This window comes from Macrobrachium nipponense, chromosome 29 (assembly GCF_015104395.2).
Source record: "Macrobrachium nipponense isolate FS-2020 chromosome 29, ASM1510439v2, whole genome shotgun sequence".
Taxonomy (NCBI): Eukaryota; Metazoa; Arthropoda; class Malacostraca; order Decapoda; family Palaemonidae; genus Macrobrachium; species Macrobrachium nipponense.
The window spans coordinates 11,209,875-11,229,874 of record NC_061092.1 but is presented as its reverse complement, the minus strand read 5'-3'; the positions used below and the strand labels follow the sequence as shown (position 1 = coordinate 11,229,874).

The following is a 20,000-nucleotide window of genomic DNA, read 5'->3' as shown; positions in this document are numbered from 1 at the left end:
GAATTTCTGAATATATATATATTCAGAATATCTTGTACCTGCTCTGTTTTTGGTCCTTTTGTTTGGTGTTGGACTGTCTTGTCGATAGGCTGAGTCAAAGACGCTTGAAGCTGATGGTTGGTTTGGGAATCTGTCGGAAGCAAAGATTCGTCTCTTCTGGATTTCGAAGTCTTCCTCCTTCCTTCCTTCCTTGGAGACAGTGTGTTCGTTCGTCTTCTTCCATTTGTATCTTGACTCTTGAAAGGAGCTTTCCTGTGGGATTCTTGAGGCTTTGGAAAACCTCTCTCCTCGTATCTCGTAAGTAAATAGTCATATCTCTCTCTCTCTTGCGCTTTTGGCGGCATTGATGCCTCACGGCTGGGGTGTCATCACAGGACCAAATCATTGCATAGGGGTTTTGTTTAACCAGCAATGAGCGCCTTCTCTCTGCTCATTGGTGTTGCTCACCAAACCAGGAACAGTCAAGTCTTCAGTCGCTCCAACTCTTGAATTTATATATATTCAGAATTTCTGAATATATATATATTCAAATTTAAAATATCTTGTACCTGTTCAGTTTTTGGTCCTTTTGTTTGGTGTTGGACTGTCTTGTCGATAGGCTGAGTCAAAGACGCTTGAAGCTGATGGTTGGTTTGGGAATCTGTCGGAAGCAAAGATTCGTCTCTTCTGGATTTCGAAGTCTTCCTCCTTCCTTCCTTCCTTGGAGACAGTGTGTTCGTTCGTTCGTTCGTCTTCTTCCATTTGTATCTTGACTCTTGAAGGGAGCTTTCCTGTGGGATTCTTAAGGCTTTGGAAAACCTCTCCTCGGTTCTCGTGAGTAAATTGCCTTTCGGTCTTCGTTTCAGCCCTCGTCTCCTTGTATCGGTTCCTTGCAGACCTTCATGAATCCTTTCTCCGCTTTCTCTCAGCACTTGTGTCAGCCTTCCTCTTCGTCAGGTTCTGCAACTTCTTCCATCTGCTTTGTTTCACTAACGTTTAGTTATTCCTGCACAGTTATAAACTGCACAGTCTGACTGTGCATGCAAATCTTCGCCATTTCTATTCCTCAGTTCTCCGTAGCAGCTATGGCGTCAACACACGATGTCTTTTGCTGTAATTGGCTTGCTGACATAAAAAAAAAAATTAATAAATAAACCATAAACTTCAAGTAAGACGTCCAGTGAAAGAGTGGTAGAAAAACCAAATTAAATACTCCCATGTGAATTTGTTAAGAGTTTAAATTTGGCTCCAAGGACTTCCATAATGTTTATTGAATATTTTATGAATGAACGAAATTCCAAGGGAAGATAATCAAGTTCGTAATCGTTTGATTTAATTTCAAAGTTGACACATATAGGCCTAATATTTTTTTTCTGTTTCATTAAAAGGTGTTAATACTGATTTGTTTTCATATAAAGATTGACTTTGACATGTTACAATGAATGAAAATGATTGTACTTATATAAAAGCAAATTCCTGAAATTGTGAAAATGGTGCCCTCTGGCAGATGTGTAGGACGCTGTCAAGGCTTAGAATTTGTGGTAAAGAGACAAAGTTGTAAAAAACAAGAACAACAACAAAAAGTAACGTGAAAGTTACTTTGCCATTACGGAGAGAGCTAGGAGTTTGGCCGATTTGATGGTAAAAATAAAAGACGTAGACTGACAAGTGGGGTAAATATTTGTAAAAGGGAAAGGGGGAAGCAGAGTATTAAATTGAGACGGGGCCATGAGAATAAATGGAAGTCAGGATGATGAACTGATATTAGTACGATAACTACAACGATTAAAATGGCGAACGCATTGGCAATTCAGGGCAGTGGGGTCGTGTTGTAATTCTGCTGAAAGTTTTAATTGAAAAGTCAGTTGGGTTGACCTTTTATCGGGCGGAAGTATTGTTTAAATGGGAAAGTTAGGGCGCAGAAATATAGACGGCATGTGTGAAATGGGTAACGATAAGGAAATAAAGGTAAAGGTGAAAGTTTCTTGAGCTGTACAGTTGAAATTTATTATGGTAGTTTCAGTACGGTTATAGGGAATATTGAGACAAAGTAGGATTAGTGTTAGTATGGTTGTAGAGTAGGACTAGTGTTGGTATGAGTATAGAGTGGGGGCCCTAGTAATATTGTTACAATAAATATTTATCTTACAACAAATATTCATCTTGCTTTTCCCAAAGATGAAAAATACAACCACAGTTTTACTAGAGGTATCAATTGGTGGTTGTGAACATTAACGTGGATAAAATCGCAAAAGTATAATGATTTTTCATGAAAAGGCACACCATGAGCATACAATTGCAATTTAATCAGGCCCAGCTAGTAACCAAATTTAACTCCTAATTTATTGAGGGGCCAGTCCAAATCATCATAAGATCCAATGTGTGACAAAAATTTATAGTTTCTTTGAGCGGAAAATAAATCGTGGTAGTACATTTGTCTCTTAAGGCCATACCAGGAGACATGGTAGCAAAGAATTTGTTCAAATGTAATAAAATTCGTCATAAATGTCAGGTAATGTCAATCTGACGAACATTGTTCTACTCGAAAAGCGAAGTGTTTCCAAGCGCGAGATACCTTATTTTGTATTAGATGCATTTAAAAGTGCGCAATTACTAAATTGTTTTAATTTATGAGAGAAAGGGAAATTCACTACATTTTCTAGGATTTTATTGTTCAGTGGTGGGGTTTTTTTTCTACACAAGTATCTGTCATCTTTCGTCGCAGCCTTGCCTTTCCTCTCGTATCCTCTCTCATGGTATATGCATTTCATAATTAAGTCATTGTAATTGCTCCATCTTCCAAAGGACTTCCGCTAAAATGAATGAAGTTCAGTCTAGATAACACGTAATCATAAAGCACCTCTCAGACAGGATTTTATGGAATTTTCTTTCTGGTCATAATTGAGTTTGACGGAATAGTCTATTGTAATTAATAGGTTACTGAAATTAAGAGGTTACTTAGTAAGGCAAAGGCACTAATCATTAAATCACAGGCGATAAGATTACACTCCTCCTATGTTTTTGTGTGATACTTTACAATTTCTAGCACGTGTGTGTTCTAGCATTTGTATGGTTGGAATTAAACATTTTTCTTCTCATTTCAGGAGAACATGTGACAACGAACACCTACGTAGACGATTTGATCAAGTCACGAAGACTAAATTGCACCTGGGCCAAAATCTGTCAAGGGAACTGTGTCGCAGATGATTTGAGTCATCTGACCTTCAACCATTTATTTTTGCAGTTTATTACTTAATTTTCATAACTAGAGAGTTTTAACTTTAAACCATGGTGTATTAGATTAAACTGTGATTTGATGAAATTGTTTAAATGCCACAAATATCAGTTTTAATTCACCTAGTCCAATAGCGATTTGTGTGTGCTTTAGCAATTGAATTATAATTGTGGTTTAACAGGATTAGCTAATATTTCTGTATCTTTCAGTTTAACTGGAGGTTTGACCATTCACCTGTGGAAAGTGGAATGAAATGAAGGAAGTCACAGCTGAAACTGGGTAGGTTGAAATTGCTCTAGTTATAGATATAAATTTGACGTTCCTGTTTTATTAAATACTTCAAGATCAGATCCAAAAACTGCTTTGTCATTGGGTATTGTATGTAACCAAGAAACATACCTCTGACTTATCCTATACTTTGCTAACAATGCAGTTATGTTTTGCCTCGGAAATCCTAAAATGAAGTAGCCTGATCTCTTTAAGTGTAAATTCTTAAGTATATCTTAGTTTTACCAGACCACTGAGCTGATAAACAGCTCTCCTAGGGCTCGCCCGAAAGAATAGATATTTTTACGTTACTAGGAACCATTTGGTTACCTAGGAACGGGACCTACAGCTTATTGTGGGATCCGAACCGCGCTGTATCGAGAAATTAATTTCTATCACCAGAAATGAATTCCTCTGGTTCTGCGTTGGCCGAGACGAGAATCGAACTTCTGACCACCTGGTTGGTAGCCGAGCGCGAAATGCACTCGGCCAACGTGGAACTTTCTTTTAAGTGTTAGTTTTAGGGACGGGCAGGAAAAATAGTGTGAAGTTAGACCTTACTGGCTGCATGCCCATTTTCTGTGTCACAGATATTGGAACGAGGTTGACATTTGACCGTAGTTTGAACACTGGATCTCCTTAAGTTTGATCCATACTTCCTCTTGTGAGATACTTTTTTGACCCACTTGTTACATCAAAATTTTGTTACTTGAAATACTAGCATTCTTGTATGCTTCGCATTCCCCTTGTCCCTGGAGGCATAGTTGTGATAATTGGGAGAGCACAGTTAATCTGAACAATTTTCCTTTATGAAATGTACCTTAGCCTGTCACTTCATTTTTACTGTTTTAAGTGTCATTGACACTTAAGATTTTAAGCAGACTTTTGGTAAGAAATTAGCATTGAAGAAGCATATGCGTTATATTGCATCCTTTCTTAAAACGTAGTTATCTTGGGGAAATATGTTCGAATGTTTTGAGATGAAGGTATGATATCATGAGAGTTTTAACTGTTTTCTTCCATGTTTGTTGTACTCTCCAGTGCGGTCTTCCTATTCTAACTCGTACCTCAAACTCTTAGATACTTGTATCAGTCTAAGTTTATTTTGACAACTCTTAATGTTGATTAGTGGCATGGATGTGAAGTGGGTTCCTTGTTTGTTGCATAAAATGTACTAGTCCTTGACGTGCCTTACCTGTTTTTGCTCCTAAGGCCCTGTCCACACTACCGGGCAGTGCCCGACGGGCAAACACCGTTACCATACCCCGTTTCAAGACACAAGGTGGGAGAGTGATCGGCGGGCACAAATGGAGGTGATTAAAGATAAGGAAACCACGGGCAAACTAGCGAGTAACCCGTGAGTGTAGTTGAGTAAAACACCAGAAACTGACGTGTCCGGTGGTTTGTTTAACCAACGTTGGTGTCAAGCACAATAGGTTTCCAGGACCAATAGTTTATTATCGATCTCTCACTTACAAAAGGGTATTCTAAGTATAAAGTCATCATGTCCGGCAAAGAAACTACAAACATTCACTGGTCAAGAGAAGAAATCAAACCATTAATTGACTTGTACCGCCAACATTCATGCCTATGGAATGTCAAAAGTGACATGTACAGTAAGTTCCAGAAGTGAAGCGACAAATCTCAGAATTGATCGTACTTCTATAGAAACTCATGGGGTTGCCAGTTAGTATATTTTATTCCAATTATTGTCATCCTATTTATCTGATAAAAAGTATCAGTGATTAACTGTATAAGCGCACAAAGTATTTCCCCAGTGAATGATCAATGTTAGTTCAGTAATTGTTTATTAATAAAAAAAAAAAGAATTTCCCCAAAGAAACATCTGCGGCTTCCAAAGTGTGATATGAAGTGTTCACCATAGAGTGGCAGCAGGAACCGTGTGCATAAGCATTGGCCTAATATTTGTAAATTAACTTTCTACTTTTATAGCGTTATATCGAAAGTTATTATGATTTCTTTTGATAAAGCATAGAGAAGTTTAGCATCTGATTAAATGAAATATAAATAAGACGAAGTTGGTGTAAACAAAAAAAAACAAAAAAAAGAAATCCAAGTTGTGCGCGTTTAGCGTTGGTTACATGGTTAGGCCTATTTCAAGAATCAAGGAAATATATTTTCCAGCTTGTTAGTAAATAATTTCATGGAATTTCTCGATTGTGCAAATTTTTGCATACGGAATTGCGTTCAGGGTCGCACCAAACAAGTATTTTCGTAGGTTTCCACTTTTTTTTTTTTTTTTTTTTTTTTTTTTTTTTTTTTTTTTTTTTTTTTTTTTTTTTTTTTGCCAGTGCATAAGTGAGACTATTCTTGTCCATACGATCCGGAGTGTGAATATGCTTGGCGAGCATTATTTTAATTACGAGTATCCCCTGTTAATGCCTCTCTCTCTCTCTCTCGCTCACTCTCTCTCTCTCTCTCTCTCTCTCTCTCTCTCTCTCGTCTTTCCTCTCTCTCTCATTCTCTCTCTCTCTCTCTTCAGGAAGTTTTTATCTATCAGGAATAACCAGAGGTCTGTTTTACGAATCGAGCACTAGGCCTATTGGTCATGCTCGGGTGCTTCTTTATATATATATATATATATATATATATATATATATATATATATATATATATATATATATATATATATATATATATATCGTGACGTTTATAGATCGCTTCGTCTACCCAGTAATTAATTACTTAGTTTGATTTGGAAAACGGCAGCCATTTCCTCCAAATATCAGCTGATTTTTAGTAAACGCGGAAAACAAAACCCCGCCAGCCAGAGGTAGGGAGTTCCCAAGTTGGGGGAAAATAGTCTTTGTCAGCTTTAGGACGTATCTCAAAAGGGAAGGAGGTGTAGGCAGATTGGTACTTCTTAGACCTATATCTTAAGCTCTTTTTCCTGTGAACCCTCTGCTGGCTGTATGTTCTGTTTCCAGGATTTGCCTGCTCGTGGGGGGGTTAAGCTGACTCCCAACACCCATGGAAAACACCTGGATTCAGCCCCAGTCGTCTCCAGACGTGACCATCGGACGGATGTCCGACCACCTGCCTTCCATTTAGGCCTATCCATGGCGGTAGTGGCGCGCCAATAGACCCAGTCCTAAGACAAAGCCAGGCCACGTTTTTCTACAGAGATCCACTGAACACGACATCCAGGTACGTCTTGTGAAACAGCATATTGCCAGTCCCTTACATCCTATTATCTATTTGATCCCCATTTTCCCAATTCAATTTCCAAACCAAAAAGAACTCATCCTTTTGTTCCCTCTCACTGCCTCATGGCCGCATGCTTCCCCTTGTGTGATCGTCCCAGACAAATGAAGTCATTACATACCTCAGTGAAACATTAATAAGTTCCTTTTCCCCAGTGTTAGAGAACTAAACAATTGAAATTGGGCAATAAATCCTTTTTTCTTTTATCTTGTTTAATCTGGGATTCTTTTCCAGATTCCCTGAGTCACGTGCCCAGTCTCTCTGCCCGCAAGTGTTGCATTACCCAAGTTTATGAAACCAGCTTGTATGAATTCCATTTTGAGCCAGCTATTATCCATTTGTGAGAGATTATAAGTCCCAACGTGTGGACGCTGCATTTACTTTTCTCCAGGCCAGTACGAGCCTTTTGTAAATAAATAGCTGTAAAGTATTTAGCTGAGTTTCTGGCGACCTGTTGCTCTAGATTAAATATTCTCCATAAATCAGTTTTACGGTAAGTTAAAGTAATTTCATCTTGAATCCCTCAATTATTTCTGTTTACGTATCGAGCCTCTCCCAAGGCCAGGCTCATACGTAAAAGTGGCGACCTTGCCAGGATCCTGGCTTGTAAATCGAGTAAAAGTGACGACTGCTTGCCAGCATCGAATCTGGGCTTGCTTAATAAAAGCCCTGAAATCGCGTTATCCCTTGTAAAACGAATGTAAATGTTTTTCAAAGCGCAATAAAGAAAGCACAATTGCAGGGAAATACACACTGGCTCACGGTAAGGTATTCCATTCATTAATATGATTATTCTATAACCAATGTTAGCTTAAGGTACGTTTAAGTATTTTTATTTACGAAGTGTTTAAAAGAGTGTTAAGTGAGAAATATTATATTGTAACGGCGAAAGCGCCAGAGCTTTATTTTAGCGGCAAGCAAACAATTTGCCCTGCGAATTCTCTGTGATTTTGTATTGTCGTGTGTTGTAGGAGCTCACACTAACACGTGTGCAGATAGATGCCAGAAAGGACCAGATCAAACTAGGAAGTGCTTTGCCAGGGTTTATTGCTGTATTAGAAAGCCTAGCTAGTTAGGAGTGTTTTACTAATAGTTACGGCAAAAGAAGTGTACAATTCTTTTGTCTGTGATATGTTAGGGGATTCATTTTAACTTAGTTTCATTCCAAGTGTTGGTAACCGCTTAGCCAGCCAGCTCTCGTCAGCTGGACGCAGGCGCACTCTCATGCCTGCCAGCCAACCTTCGGTTCATTCACAGCAGCAGCCATGTTTTATCCCTTTAAGAATTATCTCAACGATTTAAGCAAAGTAACGTAAGTCTTGAAAGTTTAACGTAAATAATATTAATCTCGGTACTAGTATCTATCGTTCTGCCAGAGAAATTAACGTAATTCGCCTTGAATAAGAAATTAGAATTTCGTGTTGTAAATCACCTTCGCATTTACAGTAAATCAGCTGTTTGAACGACACGCTGATAGCGCACCGCTCTGCTGGCTCGCTCACCGCGTTTCACGTCGCATCGCTCACTTGCTCGCTGAGCGAAAGTTTCATTTCACTTCGCACTAAACGTAACCTTTTCTTTTACAATTGTTTGCTAACATTTTCGTCTTAAAATCCTTACCGTCATTTCGCTTGTCACAGGGACCTAGTATCCTTACGTAAAGTTAACGTAAATCTTCAAAGAGTAAATTACAAGAATTGTTAACGTAAAATGCGTCATTGTTGTAAATTCATATTGAAACGCAAATCATTTCATAAGCGCGAGCCGCTACCAGTAACGTAAAAATCGTTCACCACGAGCGCGTGATCATTTTCATAAAACGTTATCCAAAGCAATTCTTTCATTACACGTTAACGTAAGTAAATCATTTAACGCAAGTTGCGTCATATTAAACTAACATTAGTAGTTCAATTCAATATAAGGGAGTTCATTCATATATCATTTTTCACCCTCTCCGAGAGAGAGAGAGAGAGAGAGAGAGAGAGAGAGAGAGAGAGAGAAAGAGAGAGAGAGAACCCATTATTCACGAAGCCAAGAGTACTACGTCTTTCATTTACACAGCGTGATACGTACGCGCATGTGTCCATTGCAGTTTGCAAGCATTTATTTATTTCATTTATCGAGTACTTCAGCGAGGGACTGAGCATTTCTAAAATCACCATTACCTGTCGTTGCCCGAGTGGTCTTTTCTAATTTCTTCACAAAAGACTTGCGTATACCGCAAGCACAATTCGCACTGTGTGCCACGCAAATTCATTACTTCCAGACAAGGAAGCCTACCAGTTTAGGACTGGCCACCACCAGTGCACGTCAGGTCTAACCATTTTACAGTGCCACTAATTCTTGACACTGTCCATCGACTGGCTGCTGAAGTACTCCCACCTTTTACTTTCTCTCCTCCACTATTACCCTCTGCCACGAACAGAGTACCATTTCACTTCAGTATATTTAAGTATACTGCATGTAGTGTCCGGGACACACCAGCACGTTACCAGTGCCCAAAAAGGAACGCCTCCTCATAAGTGCCATTGCACCTGTACAGGCCATACAGGTAGCCATTAAACCTGCGTGTCCGTCCTTACGGAACGCCCAAGTAACTAGTGTGTCCATGTACAAGGGTCAGTGATCCTTCAGAACACTCAACAAAGGGAACGCCTTCCGAAGTGCCGCAATACCAGCCCTAAGTGCTGTCAAACCTGCGTGTCCGTCCTTACGGAACGCCCAATCCATTAGTGTATCCGGTATCCCGGATCACCCAATCAAGGGAACGCCTCCCGAAGTGCCGCAATACCAGCACTACTAGTGCTGTCCAAAAGGAACGCCTCCTCATAAGCGCCGTGCACCTGTACAGACGTACAGGTAGCCCTATACCTGCGTGTCCGTCCTACGGAACGCCCATTCATTAGAGTATCCACCATTTCGGATCACTCAAGCAAGGAACACCCTTAAGTGTGACGTACGCCGCACACTTCATTCGATTTTTTCACGTCATCAGAAGGTGCCATTCACAAAGTGCCACCGAGCACCCAGTCTTTTCAGACTTTTCATTACCATTATCGCAGAACCCATTTCCAAGTGAGTGCCACTTTACCCAGTAGGCACTCCCATTCCATTCAGTACCCTTCCTGGCCATTATTTTCATTTTCATCCGAGCCTCTACTACAGCCCAAGGGAAATGTCTTCCCCTGCTTCCCGCAACTTCTTTGCCATAGAGCTAGAGAAGCTCGGAGCCCTCATACCTCTAGGCAAGGAGGCCAGTTACACTGGACCAGCACTTGACCAGTGGATAAAGGCGCAGCAGGATGCCGCACGCCTACAAGAAAGGGAAGAAAGAGAAAACAAGAGAAAAGCCAGAGAAGCAGAAAGGAAGGCACGTGAAGAAGAGAGAAAGCATGAGCTAGCTCTCAAGGAACTCGAAATCAAGCGGGAGAAGGCCCGTAAGGCGAGTATCTTAGCTTCAGCCACTCTGCCAGCTTCGAGCCCTGCACCCACTGTCTCTCTTAGTCCCGCCGTCTCTGGTCAGCCTGACATCTTTTCTATTTGTGATCCTGGTCCTGATCAAGTGCTCGAGATAGAAATTCCTGCCGCATCCTGCCAGCCTTTTACCATTTTACCGCCTACCTCCTCCACTTTGGAAGAGGTAAGCCCACCAGTTAACCCCGGACTTGTTTCTGAGGGTGATTCAACAGAGGACTCTTCACCTGTGCCAGAGCACACTGCCAGCCTTGGTGACTCCGCAGATTCACAACCTGTGGGGCCATCTCGGTCTTATCATCCAGTGCCATGGAAGAGGTTCTGGAACACGTTCTGCCGAGACTGTGGCAGCAAGGGTCACATGTCTGCAAATTACGGAGGGTGCGCTAATCGCAATATTCCTGCCATCCCAATGGCCGTAACCAATCCTTCTTCACTAGGACCCCCGCCTAAGGGCCCTATAACCGTCGCACCCCTCCAAAGCCATTATCCGCCAAGAAACGTCAGAGCCTACGACGACTCTGGCGCCAAAATCTCCCTGATACGGGAAGACCGAATCCCCCGAGGGGCTAACGTCGATAGACATCACTTAATAACCATTGTATGTATCAACCATATCAAGCTGATCCTTCCGACCATACAATTGAGGGTCACCAGACCTAATTTCTCCAAAGTATGTACTCTTGCAGTTGCAAGCTACATTCCAGGAGGTTACGACCTCCTCCTAGGGCAAGACATGAAGTCTCCCTCACAGTTCAAAAAGCCTAGGGGTCCTAACCCCACGACAAATAAACTCCAAAGCAAGGAGTCATCCATGACCTACTTTCTCCCAGAAGTACGGCCACCAACAGTCTCCCCCGTTACCAAGGAGGGAGATTGATCAGTCACAGTTCCGTTGCAATACCTACAACGTACTAGGGCATTCCACAAATTGGCCTAGGTGATCTAGCCGACTACCAGCAGCGGACAATGTCCATTTTCCACAAGGCTTAGCCTTCAACAAGAGACAGGAGCCTCTGTCTCCCATTTCCAAGGGCACGCTGAGAGGTATTGCACCTCCGGTACCCGTCACAGGTCCAGTCGACCTCAACTCTCTGCTAGTGCCACTTGGCAGAACTGAGCAGTGCCAATCTCCGTCCAACCTGGACGTAGAGCCACCACCGAACTTGACCTCTGCGCCTGGCCCCGAGCTAGCGCCGGCACCTTTCCTAATCAAGGATCCTCCTACAGGAGATCCTCCAACAGGCATGGAGCTTACCGCAGCCCATGGCCAGTCTCCAGCCCATCATTCTTCTTCACCCTTACCTCTGTCGCCCGAGGATGAACCTCCGGCAGACCTAACCTTCATACCTCCTCTGGAAACCAGGAACTGCCTGACACGGAGTCAGCCTGGAGTTTTCCCCTTACGACGGCTGTTGCAGCAGCTGAAGTGAGGGCCTCCCCTGCAGTAGTTTCCACCTCTACAACGGTTGCTGCAGATACCGAAGTAGGGTGTTCTCCTGCAATCCCTCAGGCTATCACTGCCTCTGCTCCTGATGGCGTTTCTGGCCTTACCCCAGAGTCGGTGCCTCCGTCTACTCCTAGGACTGTTATAGCCAGGTCCTGGAGGAATAAGAAGAAGAAGGGAAGTAACAAATCATTAACCCACGAGCGGCGGCGCTTATGCTGCTAAAATGCGACGCCTATTTCACTAATTTTTTTTTTTTTCTCTTCATAAATTTCCTTATCAGATTATTTTCATAAGAATAGTAATATTTTATATACCATTGGAATCGCCAGAAAATGGCGATTATACGGCAATAAAAAAATATTTTTTTTTTGCAAAGAGAACATATATATATTGTGAAATGTAAAGGAAATTTTTTTTTATCCTTTTTCATTTTCAACTTTCTGTCGACCAAACACTTATACAGGTCATGCTTTTTCATCATTTCATAAATGAACAAGAGCTAAATTTATCTTAGAAGTTGGAGAAAAAAATTCAGGAGACATTTAACGAAACCATCTCACACCGAGTTTCAAAAGAGAATCGTCCTCTTGCAATTAGTTGTTACAGCACTATCAACATTTCTATTACTAAGTGCCCTAATGAAAGTATATAGAACTTTTACTAACCTTATTTACATATATACACTATGTACATGTTTTCATCTTCTACTCATCCTTTCTGTAAAAACTAATTTCGTGCCGGAACTAATGTCTTCCGGCGGGTAGGCTCGTGTCCAGACGGATGCATGATCATAATCACCGATATCAGTATCACTATCACTTTCAACATCATATTCCTCACTTACGCTATCACTTTCAGAACCCTGACTTATGTCAAAATCATTGTCACTAAGTGACCAATCACTATCACTTCTTTCATTCGCCATTATATAGTAATTATATCAATAAATCACATAAAAAAGTAAATTTCACGGCCGCCGTCATGCAAAGAAAAAAACCGCGGAAACTGACCAAAAGTTGCACAAGCGTATTATCATCTCATTTAAAAAATTGAGGCATTGTGGCAATACTGTTTCTTATCTGTGTTCTGATTGGTTTACTTACCCTTATGACATCATAAAACCCCGCCTCCAACACCACCTGTTCTTGCCCGCGTGATTTGAAATTAAAGCATCGCTGAAATCGACGATCGCATTTTAGTAGCACATAAAGCGTCGATTTTAGCGACGCGCCGCCTTTCGTGGGTTAACACACTAACCAAAGAGCCACATGCTCTCCTTGACACCTGTGCCAGAGGTATAGTGTCACATTCATTTGCAGAGTGATCCTGGCACCTACCCAGAGAAGGTAGCCAGCCTGATCTCTGCCAGTAAAACTAACCCTCTAACCCCTAGCAATTGTAATACTAACCCTCACTTAAATATAATTACCTCATTGCATTTCCATCCTGGTCAACTAACCACTCATCATCCTCACACATCATTACCTTACATCATGTATTTTAACAATTCCGTCGCTGAACTGCTGCTGTGCGTACCACACTCTGGAATAATTGCGTCTTCATTTAACTGTAATGAGTAGGTTAGGCTAATGATTTAGTACCAGGGCATTAGGTTAGTAGCAAGTAGAATTTTCAAGTAACCTTATCTAGGGGTAGAGTAGACTGTCGTCACAGACAACCCATAGTTATTACTTAGGCTAGACTACATTACTCCATTAAGTTAGTACACTTAGCATCTCCACCTATAAGTTAGGTAGGCCACTGTAGTTAGCTGTATCGCTGCTCTAAAAACTTCAAGTTGGAGTAGGAGAACTGGGTAGTCGAGACGATCAACTTATTTAAGCCAAGACCTTCACGCCCGAAAGGGAGTGAATGCCTTCTTAACAGGGGGAGCTGTGACGTTTATAGATCGCTTCGTCTACCCAGTAATTAATTACTTAGTTTGATTTGGAAAACGGCAGCCATTTCCTCCAAATATCAGCTGATTTTTAGTAAACGCGGAAAACAAAACCCCGCCAGCCAGAGGTAGGGAGTTCCCAAGTTGGGGGAAAATAGTCTTTTGTCAGCTTTAGGGACGTATCTCAAAAGGGAAGGATGTAGGCAGATTGGTACTTCTTAGACCTATATCTTAAGCTCTTTTTCCTGTGAACCCTCTGCTGGCTGTATGTTCTGTTTCCAGGATTTGCCCGGCTCGTGGGGGGGTTAAGCTGACTCCCAACACCCATGGAAAACACCTGGATTCAGCCCCAGTCGTCTCCAGACGTGACCATCGGACGGATGTCCGACCACCTACATTCCATTTAGGCCTATCCATGGCGGTAGTGGCGCGCCAATAGACCCAGTCCTAAGACAAAGCCAGGCCATGTTTTTCTACAGTGATCCACTGAACACGACATCCAGGTACGTCTTGTGAAACAGCATATTGCCAGTCCCTTACATCCTATTATCTATTTGATCCCCATTTTCCCAATTCAAATTCCAAACCAAAAAGAACTCATCCTTTTGTTCCCTCTCACTGCCTCATGGCCGCATGCTTCCCCTTGTGTGATCGTCCCAGACAAATGAAGTCCTTGCATACCTCAGTGAAACATTAAAAAGTTCCTTTTCCCCAGTGTTAGAGAACTAAACAATTGAAATTGGGCAATATATCCTTTTTCTTTTATCTTGTTTAATCTGAGATTCTTTTCCAGATTCCCTGAGTCACGTGCCCAGTCTCTCTGCCCGCAAGTGTTGCATTACAAAAGTTTATGAAACCAGCTTGTATGAATTCCATTTTGAGCCAGCTATTATCCATTTGTGAGAGATTATAAGTCCCAACGTGTGGACGCTGCATTTACTTTTCTCCAGGCCAGTACGAGCCTTTTGTAAATAAATAGCTGTAAAGTATTTAGCTGTGTTTCAGGCGACCTGTTGTTCTAGATTAAATATTCTCCATAAATCAGTTTTACGTAAGTTAAAGTAATTTCATCTTGAAATCCCTCAATTATTTCTGTTACGTATCGAGGCCTCTCCCAAGGCCGGTCTCATACATCAAATATATATTATATTATATCTATATTATATATAATAATATGATATATTATAGATAGATATATATATATATATATTATATATATATATATATATATATAATTATATATAAATATATAATATATATATATGGATATATTAATATGATCTAATAAAAGGAGCCCATAAAAACACCAAAATATAGAGAAAAAAGTACTATATTTCAGAGACTGCTGTCTCCCTCTTCAGGTAGATGAATGAGAAAAGTTTACAGAAAAGGTTGGTATTTATACCAAGAGGTCCATCCACAAACAAGCCATTTTTAAGTCACCCCGCTGATAATCTTCCTTTAATCTTCTTAAGGGTTGGTTGAATGAAGTCGTTGTCGATCGTGTCCGAAATCCATGCTCCTTTTGAGATGTTCATTACCTGCCTCTCTTTTATTAAGGCCGATTCCATCATTTGACTCTTGTACCGGCAGTTGCTGCTATAAATTACACGTGACAAATTCCAGTTTATTCTATGGTTATGTTCATTTATATGGTTGAAAATAGCCGAGTTCTGTTGTCCATACCTAACTGACCGTTTGTGTTGTTAATCTCTGGGGAAGGGATTTACCTGTAAATCCGATGTAAGATTGGTCACAGTCCTGACATGGGATTTCGTATACCCCAGAGTCCTTTGGAGATGTCTTTTGTTGGACGTTAATCAGGGATTTGCTAAGGTGTTTGGGTAAGTAAATACAAAAGGGTTCGATTTTCCGAGGGGGTTGGTTATTCTCTTAATCGTGTCCAGGTGGGGAATTATTATTTTATTGTTGGGTGTATCTCTGGTCTTGTCTTTAGGGGGTCGGTAGAAAATTACGTTTGCTTTGTGAATTGCTTTCTCAATTATATGGTCAGGATATTTTAAAGACGAAAGTTGCTTGCGAATTAGTTCAAATTCTTTTCCAGGAATTCTGGGGAACAAATTCGTAAGGCTCTTAAGAACAAGTTACTAGCTACACCTATCTTGATAGCAATGTCATGATAGCTAAAGTAGTGAATGTATGAAAGTGAGAACGTTGGTTTTCTGTATATGGTAAATTTGTATTCTGTCGTATCTCTGATTATTAAAACATCAAGAAAAGGAATTTTGTTGTCTGTTTCCCATTCAACTTTAAATTTGATGCTGGGCACTAATGTGTTTAATTTCGAGAGGAATTCATTGAAATTGCCCCACCTATTATCCCAAAATGTTAGGATATCATCCACGTATCTCATCCACAGCATGTTTTTGGGTTTTATTGCATTTATTACTGTAGTTTCCAAGTATTCCATGTACAGATTGGCTAGAACAGGACTTAAAGGACTACCCATACTATACCCGAATTTTTGCTTGTAGAATGATTCCCCGAAAATGAAAAGACGTTATTAGATGCACATAATTCAACTAGCTTTATTATTTTGTCAAGCGCCAATGAGGAAATGATCTGAATAGGGGGATAATTTTACCCTTAAAAACTGAAGAACGTCCTGTACTGGTACTTTAGTGAACAGGGAATCTACGTCAAGGCTTAAAAGTTTTATGTTGTGAAGTGGTATATGTGCTTCTCTGAATTGTGACAAAAATCTTCCGAATGTTTAATGTGACTGGGAGAAAAAGTGCCTAAAAAAGGGGAAAGGAAGCCAGCTAAACCATTTAGAAATTTTGTAATTGAAAGCACCGGCACATGAAAACGATGGGTCTGAATGGAAGATTGTCTTTGTGAGTTTTGGGAAGGCCATAAAAGTAGGTAATTAGGATTAATTACTTTAAATTTCTCTAATAGTTCAATACTCTTTTTGTCTTTGCCAATTAATCTTACTTTCCGAAAAAAATTCTGTGGGAACGTTTTGGAGGGGATTTTTCGTCAGTTTTTCGTATGTGTTTGTGTCGCTAAGGAGCTGGTTGATTTTGTCAAGGTAGAAGTCTTTGTCATTATTACGATTTGCCGTCTTTGTCGGATCTACTATTAGCGAGTGGATGGCTATCATGAATCTGCGGGGAACAGGATATTTCTTATGTAAGTCAGTTAAAGCATTTAGTAACACTCCTTTTAAACATATCTCTTCACGGTTGTAGTTTTTGTCAGATATGAATTTATCAAAAGCCACTATGAAGTCTAGGTTGTTTTTGCGGTCTGGCATAAGGGCAAAGGATAAGCCTAAATTTAAAAAACTAAATGTTGATTTACAGTAAGGGGGGTGTGGATGGAAGTTTAAAAAACTTTGTCTTGTTGCTCAAGATTATTCCATGCACTATTGTCTATTAGGTTATTTAACTTGCGTAGAAGTCTGTTGGAATGAGTCACCGCTATTATAGGCAGCAATGTCGGAACAGAATGAAATCAGATACCTGTATATGTGGTCCGTAGTGAGGAGGCGAAGATTAGACTGGGTTCCATATATCACTCTGCGTAGTACGAAGATGTCGTTTTTCGTATCGGTGATTCTTTCCTCCAGGAAAATCTTGTGTGAGAGAGGGAAGGGGTCCGATTGCAGAGTCCATCTCCCGAATCCGTACATTTTTGGTAGTACTTGTTCTTTGAGCATTATTCTAAAAAGTGTTTTTTGGTTTTTAGCCGTGTAGTCTGATCAGTCTTTCTCAAACTTGCGAAAAATTGGCTTGACTTCTGGAAGTGAGTGAAGAATCCTGGAAAGGCGGTTGAATTCCATAATGGGCTGAAAATGACTGGTAAAAAATGTTCTGTAACAACAGAATTCCATCTAATAAAAGGAGCCATAAAAACACCAAAATATAGAGAAAAAAAGTACTATATTTCAGAGACTGCTGTCTCCCTCTTCAGGTAGATGAATGAGAAAAGTTTACAGAAAAGGTGGTATTTATACCAAGAGGTCCATCCACAAACAAGCCATTTTTAAGTCACCCCCGCTGATAATCTTCCTTTAATCTTCTTAAGGTTGGTTGAATGAAGACGTTGTCGATCGTGTCCAAAATCCATGCTCCTTTTGAGATGTCATTACCTGCCTCTCTTTTATTAAGGCCGATTCCATCATTTGACTCTTGTACCGGCAGAGCTGCTATAATCCCATGCCAGGACTGTGACCAATCTTACATTGGATTTACAGGTAAATCCCTTCCCCAGAGATTAATACAACACAAACGGTCAGTTAGGTATGGACAACAGAACTCGGCTATTTTCAACCATATAAATGAACATAACCATAGAATAAACTGGAATTTGTCACATGTAATTTATAGCAGCAACTGCCGGTACAAGAGTCAAATGATGGAATCGGCCTTAATAAAAGAGAGGCAGGTAATGAACATCTCAAAAGGAGCATGGATTTCGGACACGATCGACAACGTCTTCATTCAACCAACCCTTAAGAGGATTAAAGGAAGATTATCAGCGGGGGTGACTTAAAATGGCTTGTTTGTGGATGGACCTCTTGGTATAAATACCACCTTTTCTGTAAATTTTCTCATTCATCTTACCTGAAGAGGGAGACAGCAGTCTCTGAAATATAGTACTTTTTTTCTCTATATTTGGTGTTTTTATGGGCTCCTTTTATTAGATGGAATTCTGTTGTTACAGAACACATTTTACCAGTCATTTTCAACCCATTATGGAATTCAACCGCCTTTCCAGGATTCTTCACTCACTTCCAGAAGTCAAGCCAATTTTTCGCAAGTTTGAGAAAGAACTGATCAGACTACACCGGCTGAAAAACCAAAAACACTTTTTAGAAGAATGCCTCAAAGAACAAGTACTACCAAAAATGTACGGATTCGGGAGATGGACTCTGCAATCGGACCCTTTCCCTCTCTCACACAAGATTTTCTGGAGGAAAGAATCACCGATACGAAAAACGACATCTTCGTACTACGCAGAGATATATGGAACCCAGTCTAATCTTCGCCTCCTCACTACGGACCACATATACAGATATCTGATTTCATTCTGTTCCGACATTGCTGCCTATAATAGCGTGACTCATTCCAACAGACTTCTACGCAAGTTAAATAAAAACCTAATAGACAATAGTGCATGGAATAATCTTGAGCAACAAGACAAAGTTTTAAACTTATCCAACACCCCCCTTACTGTAATCAACATTTAGTTTAATTTAGGCTTATCTTTGCCCTTATGCCAGACCGCAAAAACAACCTAGACTCATAGTGGCTTTTGATAAATCAATATCTGACAAAAACTACAACCGTGGAAGAGATATGTTTAAAAGGAGTGTTACTAAATGCTTTAACTGACTTACATAAGAAATATCCTGTTCCCCGCAGATTCATGATAGCCATCCACTCGCTAAAAAAGTTCAGATGTTATAATAAGTAGATCCGACAAAGACGGCAAAATCGTAATAATGGACAAGACTTCTACCTTGACAAAATCAACCAACCAGTCCTTAGCGACCACAAACACATACGAAAAAACTGACGAAAAATCCCCTCCAAAACGTTCCCACAGAATTTTTTCGGAAAGTAAGATTAATTGGCAAAGACAAAAGAGTATTAAACTAATATAGAAATTTAAAGTAATTAATCCTAAATTACCCTACTTTTATGGCCTTCCCAAAACTCACAAAGACAATCTTCCATTCAGACCCATCGTTTCATGTGCCGGTGCTTTCAATTACAAAATTTCTAAATGGTTAGCTGGCCTCCTTTCCCTTTTTTAGGCACTTTTTCTCCCAGTCACATTAAACATTCGGAAGATTTTTGTCACAAATTCAGAGAAGCACATATACCACTTCACAACATAAAACTTTCAAGCCTTGACGTAGATTCCCTGTTCACTAAAGTACCAGTACAGGACGTTCTTCAGTTTTTAAGGGTAAAATTATCCCCTATTCAGATCATTTCCCATTGGCGCTTGACAAAATAATAAAGCTAGTTGAATTAGTGCATCTAATAACGTATTTTCATTCGGGGAATCATTCTACAAGGCAAAAATTCGCGGTGTAGTATGGGTAGTCCTTTAAGTCCTGTTCTAGCCAATCTGTACATGGAATACTTTGAAACTACAGTAATAAATGCAATCCCAAAACCCAAAAACATGCTGTGGATGAGATACGTGGATGATATCCTAACATTGTTTTGGGATAATAGGTGGGGCAATTTCAATGAATTCCTCTCGAAATTAACACATTAGTGCCCAGCATCAAATTTAAAGTTGAATGGGAAACAGACAACAAAATTCCTTTTCTTGATGTTTTAATAATCAGAGATACGGACAGAATACAAATTTACCATATACAGAAAACCAACGTTCTCACTTTCATACATGTCACTACTTTAGCTATCATGACATTGCTATCAAGATAGGTGGGTAGCTAGTAACTTGTTCTTAAGAGCCTTACGAAT

General features: G+C 40.2%; 1 long non-coding RNA gene across 1 annotated transcript in view; it reads left to right on the top strand.

Annotated features, from left to right (window-relative positions):
* Positions 1–20,000, top strand: part of LOC135206127 (uncharacterized) — a 48,961-nt gene that overhangs the window by 1,502 nt on the left and 27,459 nt on the right. The window contains exon 2 of the long non-coding RNA XR_010312681.1: positions 3,084–3,493. This is a non-coding gene — a long non-coding RNA (uncharacterized LOC135206127). The remainder of the gene's footprint in view (positions 1–3,083; positions 3,494–20,000) is intronic.